Source organism: Mastomys coucha, unplaced genomic scaffold (assembly GCF_008632895.1).
Source record: "Mastomys coucha isolate ucsf_1 unplaced genomic scaffold, UCSF_Mcou_1 pScaffold22, whole genome shotgun sequence".
NCBI lineage: Eukaryota > Metazoa > Chordata > Mammalia > Rodentia > Muridae > Mastomys > Mastomys coucha.
The window spans coordinates 219,307,605-219,315,104 of record NW_022196905.1 but is presented as its reverse complement, the minus strand read 5'-3'; the positions used below and the strand labels follow the sequence as shown (position 1 = coordinate 219,315,104).

Below are 7,500 nucleotides of genomic sequence, written 5' to 3'. Positions count from 1 at the left end.
TCTCTGTGTAGCCTTGGCTGTCCTGGAACTCACTCCGTAGACCAGGCTGGCCTCGAACTCAGAGATCCGCCTGCTTCTGCCTCCCAAGTGCTAGGATTAAAGGCGTGCGCCACCACCACCCGGCAGGACAACTTAATACTACCCCAAAACTGTCAATGAAAGTGTTACCACTTACAGGATTCTTTTGGGGGTGTAGCACATTTTAAAAAAAGGTTATAAGACATTAAGTTAGTGACATTATAAGCTGCTAAAGGGAAATACCCCCCCCAGGCTACCCTGTCCCCCTGAGTCCCTCTCCCAGCCCTCCCATCCTCCCTTCAGACATGGTCTTATGTAGCCCAAGGGGAAATGTTTGTTTATTAGACTTATTGTTTAACTATTCTGTATTTATTATATATATATATAGGTAGTGTGTTACAACTACCTATTTAAATAAAATATGTACATAGGCTGATATACTATGTTAGTATTTAATTTTAGGTAATACTATTATTAATTTTGAGACAGAGCCATGATCTTGCTGTGTAGTCTTGGTTGGCCTGGGACTCTGTGTAGACCAGGCTGGCCTTGAATTCAACAAAGATTTGTTTCTGTCTCCCTAGTGCTGGGATTAAAGGTACACTCCACTGTGCCTGACTTAGGTCATAACTCTTAATAGTCACAGTATATTTAAACCTTTAAAAATCTATAACTGAGGAACTTTTAATTTTGCTTCAAGGTTACTACGTTTGTTTGTTTATCTATCTGCCCATTTGCATCAGACTTTAACTGAAATCAGAATTTGTCTTGTTGCTGGACCATTCCTGAAGTTTGAATTCAGTTTACATGAACTGAGTGAAACAGGCCAACAGCAGGGGTATCCAAGCAACTCTTAAGCAACTTAAAGATACTCTGATTTTTTTTTTAAAGTAAAAGTGTTTTCTTCCAATTTGGAAAGTTAGTTGCTTGGTGAGAAGCCCCAGCTCATACCAAGGGCAACAGGAACTGGCTCTTAAAATACTTCGCATCTTTGAAGTAAGCTCTTGTCTTAACACAGTCCTGTTTTCACACATGAATTCTTGGTTTTTTTTTTTTTTAAACCATATGTCTTCTAACTCTGAGGTGTTTATTGAAACACTTAAGAGATCAGAGAAAGGTAAGAACTGCACGGACCTGGTGAATGTGCTGTCAGCAAAGGACCTTTACGTGCAAGAGGACCTCTTCAGGACCGGTGTATAAAGGCCGCCTATGGCGGTACTTCTTGTTACCCCAACATGGAGGTGGCAGAGACTGATGGTTCCCTAGAGCTTGCTGGCCATAGAGAGCCGCCGTCTCAGAAACAAAATGGAGGGTGACCGAGGAATGACACCTGTGCGCATGCGTGCATGCGCACAAACCCTGGACGGCTGTTTTTTCTTGTTTTAATGAACAGAGAAAAATTATATTGTTCTTACTTACCCATTTTTGTTTTCTTTTGAGACAGTCTCATTGGGTAGCTCTGGCTGGCACGGAACTCTCTATGTAGATCAAGTTGACCTAAGATGGTGAGAGAATATCTTGTGTCTGTATGGACATGACAGCTGTCAATAATATCTGATGGCCTATGGCTTAGGCAGGAAATAGGAGGTGGGACATCTGGCAGGCAGAAAGGATTCTGGGATAATGACAGGCGCGGGAGAAGCGCCTGGATGATCGAGGAAGCGGACGGACGGACTCAAGGTACCTGAGCTCAGGTAACCAGCCACGTGGCAGGATATAGGTTAGAATAAATGGGTTATGTTATAAGCTAGCTAGAGAAGAGCCTAGCTATATGTCCAAGGTTTTTGTAATTTGTAATATTGTAAGTGTGTTTTGAGTCTGAGTCTTATTTCTGGGAGCATGGGGCTCAGAGGAAGACCCACCGAACTAATATGCTCAGACGCGTGGGAGTCCCGCAGATGCTTCTTGGTGTGGTGGTAGACATGTACCACTATGTCCGGCAATTTTTTTTTCTGAACCAAAGTTTAAACTGTTATAAGGTTGGGCTCTAACTCCCTGCGGAGTCTCATAGACTCCAGGTAGATCCTCCAAAATGCTGAGGCTGTAATTGTGGGCCACCATGACCAGCTTTCTCTCCTCAGTTTTTTCTTGGGCCTGGCATTTCAGGTCAAGTACCTTCCCACTGACCCCTCACCCCGACTCCCCAACCCTCTTTGTTTGTTTGTTTGGATTGGTTTTTCGAGACAGGGTTTCTCTGTATAGCCCAGGCTGCCCTGGAACTCACTTTGTAGACCAGGCTGGCCTTCCACTCAGAAATCTGCCTGCCTCTGCCTCCCAAGTGCTGGGATTAAAGGCGTGAGTCACCACTGCCCAGCTCCAACCCTCTTAATGAGAAAAATGAGGCTTATCAGAAATGGAAGGCTAAGAAATACTCTGAAAATAAGACCACTTGTTCAAGCAATTCAGAGTCGGACTAGAATTCAAATTCGGCTTCCCGACAGGCTACTTCTTGGACAGTCTGGGGCTCCTCCCAGCCTGCAAGGTCTTCCCTCCTAAGATACTGGACACTGCTAATCTTTACACACCAAAAGAGTGAGCCTTTTAGAGGTCCCCAAAGCAGTGGCAATATCATACATTCATCCAGGTTGCCTCCTAATTTGTTAAATGTGGTTAAAAACCATTTTATGTTTTATTTTGATACAGGGCCTCCTGTAGCCAGGGCCTCCTGTAGCCTAGGCCTGGAGTCTCAGTAGTTGAGATAGCCTCCATCTTGCGCTTTTCCCCGCCCCTACCCCCAGGCTGGGCTTGTGAGCATGAGTCACCATTGCTCTTCGGCCACTTGGTAGTTTGTAGCTCCTCATTGCTCTGCAGCTCATCCCTGGCATGTCCCGCCAGTCTCTGGATGCAGTGCACAGCAAATCTGAGGGGCTTGGAACGAACACCTCTCACAAAGGCGTGCTCCTCGGTGGCATTCCCGCCCTTATAGCAGGAAGAAGGTAGTTTTTATGTGCGATTTGTACAGCTGACCTACGCAGATGATCTTACTGTTGTATACTTCTGGAAATCCCACACACCTTTCCTGCCCCTGAGGAAAAATTTCTTCCTGATGCTGGATTCAGAGCTGTGTTTAATCCTGAGCATATGAGAGTGAGTCACCTTGGAGTGTGAGCAATCCCACTCATACCTTCCACCTTCATGTCAGCTTTTGAAACTGAAGACCTTGGTGCATGAATCAAGTCTGACTTGGAGACTGCTTTCAAACTTGAGAACAGTGGTGAAACTTCCTTCCCTCCCCTCCCTCTCATTCCTCCCTGCCTATCTGTCTCTCCTTTCTTCTTCCTTCCTTCCTTCCTTCCGTCCTTCCTTTCTTTCTTTCCTTCTTTCCCTCTTTCCTTCTCTTTCTCTCTCTGCTTCTCCCTCCCTCCCTCCTTCCCTTTCTCTTTCTCTCTTTCTTTCCCTCTTTCCTTCTCTTTCTCTCTCTCCTCCCTCCCTCTCTCTCTCCTCCTTCCCTCTCCCCCCTCTTTCTTTCTTTCTCTCTTTCTTTCTTTCTTTCTTTCTTTCTTTCTTTCTTTCTTTCTTTCTTTCTTTCTTATTTTTACCAATGCTTTTTAGTTCAGCTACAAATGAAACTGTATAACTTCAGCTCTGAAATGCCGGCTATGACTGGAATGTCTGTTCAGACAAGAAAGCAAATGTTTTTCTGAGGAGGCAGGGAAAAGGCAGCTTGACAGTTTTAGGGTAGTCTGAGTTTCCCAATTCAGATGAATCGAGCTGAATGACTAGTCGTTTTTGTGATGTCACTGTGTCCCCAAAAGACAGACTTGTGAGGTTCAGGAGATAGTGTTGAACGTGTGTGTCCCTGTTAGGGTGATATTTCTGTCATTACCTGCACAGTGGGTAACCTCTACTTCTATTTCTTTATTTGTACAGTGCCACTGGAAGTTATTTTAAAAGCTTACAGTCCTTGTTAGGGGCCTTGAGATCTCTAGGATAATTTCAAAGAACGTAAATCATTAATGATCCTTTTTATACCTATAGAGCAAAGTATGAAGGCCAATGACTGCTTTCCAAAAAGGCTGTGTGCTGTTCCCTCCTAAGAGCTTGTCTTAAACTGGGTAGTCCTCCAGCCAGCCTCAGCCTTCTCTCTTAGCAAGCGTTGGCCACGCCTGTTTTAACCTGCACAGGTTCACTTCCCACAGAGCGAAGGAGGGGGCCTTGTGTGATGCCTTATTAACATATTTTGAATAACTGTATTGGAATGTGTGCCAGCTTTGCCAGGCTTTTGGAAACTTGCCAGGCAGCAGTGGCAGTCTCTGAGAGGACTGTGGAGATGTGAGCCTGCAATCTTTTTTTTTGTTCTTGGAAGAGAAAGATTTTAGAACACACCATTAGGCTTTGCCCTCACTTTTCCAATGACCACTCCCTGGTTTTGTTTGATTTTGTTTTAATTTTGTGTAAATTTGTATCTTCTCTTTCTACCATTTCCCCCCCCACCTCCGAAAGATGGGGTGTCACTCTGTAGCCTTCTGATTTGCCTTTTGTGTACCACCACAAGACTTAATTTTTTTTAAAATCATGTAATATGGGATATCAGAAATAGGAAAGAACACATTTGATTATTGTTATTTAAAGGGCTTTTTAAGTTGGAATTTAGTTTATTAGACTATCCAGCAAAAAAACCCTGAGTTCCAACCCTAGCCCCCTATAGATTGAACATGGTGGTACATACACGTGATCCTAGAACTCAGAATGTTGAAGTGTAAAGACCCAAAAGTTTGAGTTATCCTTGGCTGTATAAGGAGTTTAAAGTTAGCCTTGGCTACATTAAACCTCATCACCTGCCCTCCAAAAAATTCCTTTTAGAATTGAGCATCTAGAGAAGGATTCTGACCCTTTAAGTGAAACTGTACCTCTGTCTATTTATTTACTTTGAAACAGGGAATTTGAAGTTGGAAAACTATGTGTCCAAGGCTGACATAGTACTCCTAGTAGCCCAGGCTAGCCTCAAACTCAAAAAGGCATTTCTCCTCCCACTTTCCCAAATGCTGGGGTTACAGATGTCAGCGACTGTGCCCAGAAGCCCACTATTTTTAATAGATGTTTTAATGAGTCATACACACTCACATTTCAATTCTCTTTTTATCCAGTATGCTTTCAAGTTTCTAGATTGGAATTTTTGTACGTCGGGCTCTTTTGTTGAGCCTCAGTGTCTGACTTGTAGCTTGGCAATACTGCCTGAGATTCGTATGTCGATATGGCCATCATTTACAATCAAGAGGGGAAACATAACTTTGGTTTCTCCTAACTTTTTCCCAGTTAATATATAACAGACTGTTAAAAACAAACAAACAAACAAAAAGCCATTGTGAGTCTCCATGAAACAATGTGCGATTATGGTGAACACCTTTGAATATCATTTCAGAAACTCTCTCTTCTCTTGGTATAGAATGTTATTTTATTTGGGGGCTTCTTCACCTTGGCTCGCACAGCGATCTTTATGAAGCGTTGTAAGTTTCTCTGCTTTGCTGTCCTCTCCAACACCGATGAGGGTGGTAGGTGTAAAATCTCGCTCTTCAACAAGTGCATGCATGAAACTAAAACAGTTTATTCAGGTCATAAAGCAGTGCTGGCTCCCAGCCCAAGTTTAAGCTGATAGCATGCTCTGGGGGGCGGGGGCAGAGGGAACGATGACTAATTACTGAAAATCTCTTCAGAATGCATTCTGTTTATCAGACCCAAGTAAGACTTACTTAGGGGGTATGTCAGATATCACAGGTACAGCTTGAATGCTTTTTTGTTGTTGTTTCTTATGTGTCTGTTGTCAGTCCGCAGCAGCTTGGCTTATATTTGTGGGGACACATACAGCCTTGCGGGGACACATACAGCCTTTTTACTGGTGTTTGGGCTCTCCCTGTTTTGGGGGTAAAAACACTTCCATGACAAAATGTGAATCTGCAGAGGCTGCCTTCAGGTGTAGTGAGCTTTAACTCTTCCAGCCCTTGTTCCGACTTGTCTGACCCACGAGCAGCTGGCTCCCTGGTATATTGTATAATTCAGACTAGCTCGTCCTGTTTGGTGGCTTTGTTATAAACTGCAGAGCTAAGTAAATACGAGATAACAGTTTGAATGGTATTAGAAGTTAAACAGTGCTTGAAGTCTGACTTACTCCGAGGGACACTTGTGGCCAGGGCTGCCTCTTGGGTCCGTTTCCATTTTTATCCGAGTTACAGGAAGCAACTATAGTAAAGAAGGCCTGGTCAGATGACAGCACCTTCCACATGAGACACGCAGCATATCATGTCTGATACTACAAATACAAGGGGCTAACAGCAGAGAGCTAACTCTGCTACCTCATGAGCAGCAGCCAGGGCCCACTGAGAAAACTGGGAAGGCTGGATGGGCCCGCTGTGTGGGAGAGTATTTGGTCATGACTATTTCTGTGTGGCACTGTGTTCCCTCAGCTGTAGGGTGGTTTCCGGGTTTCTCAGAACAACACTGTCTCCCTGTTAACTTCATGAGGGACGTGTCTTGACTGATGGGCGAGCTTCTAAGCTCTCTGAAGGGCTTTGTGCCTTGCCAGCTCCCTGCCTCCCAAATCCCCCCTCCTCCATAAGATCACCTCTCTAGGATGCAGAGCGGAAGTCCAGTGCTAACCCCCCCTCCACCCGCACTAGTTCACTTTCTGATCAGAGACAAGGGAAGTCTTAGAAGATTTCAATTTAGCAACAACCTGTGTCCCCACCCCCGTCCCCAATGAGTCACTCTTAGTTTGAAATACCCTAAAAGGTCTCTCATTTCTGTAGGTCAAACAGGTTGTAACCTGCTTGACTACTTAGCAGCATTGGTGTTGGATGATTGGAGAAAAGAGGAAGAGGCCAGAACTGTGTGGCCTTGTACACCATCAACTGTAGGTCTGCTTGCAGACAGAACAGTCATTTGTGCAGTTTCCCACTCCATCCTGCCCTATAGTAAGGACATGAGAGCTCTGTGTGTGCTATAGTTCTTCTAAAAAAGAAAAGGAGTTCTGGAATTGGGATGTTTTTCAAACTTTTTTTTTTCTGATTTTGTTTTTTTTTTTTTTTTTGAGACAGGGTTTCTCTGTGTAGCCCTGGCTGTCCTGGAACTCACTCTGTAGACCAGGCTGGCCTTCAACTCAGAAATCTGCCTGCCTCTGCCTCCCAAGTGCTGGGATTAAAGGCGTGTGCCAACACTGCCCAGCCTGATTCTGTTTTCTTTTTTTTAAAGATATATTTATTTTTATTTTATGTATGTGAGTACACAGCAGCTGTCTTCAGACACACCAGAAGAGGGCATCGGATTCCATTACAGAGGGTTGTGAGCCACCATGTAGTTGCTGGGAATTGAACTCAGGACCTCTGGAAGAGCAGTCAGTGAGTGCTCTCAACTGCTGAGCCATCTCTCCAGCCCCTGATTCTGTCTTTTTAAAATGTTTTTTTCTATTTTAAATTTGCTCTTGTTATCTGAGATGGAGAAGCTGCTTTTCCCTGCCTTCCTTCCTCCTCTCTCCCTCTCTCCCTCTCC

General features: G+C 44.3%; 1 protein-coding gene across 5 annotated transcripts in view; it reads left to right on the top strand.

Moving 5' to 3' along the window:
• Gab1 (GRB2 associated binding protein 1) overlaps positions 1–7,500 on the top strand; it is a 114,304-nt gene that overhangs the window by 18,796 nt on the left and 88,008 nt on the right. Inside the window, exon 1 of one of the 5 annotated variants that reach the window (XM_031340440.1) lies at positions 1,375–1,712. The exons of the other annotated variants lie outside the window; for them this stretch is intronic. The gene's annotated coding sequence lies outside the window, so the exon portion shown is untranslated. Of the gene's footprint in view, positions 1–1,374; positions 1,713–7,500 lie in introns of those variants that run through there. 5 annotated transcript variants of the gene reach the window in all.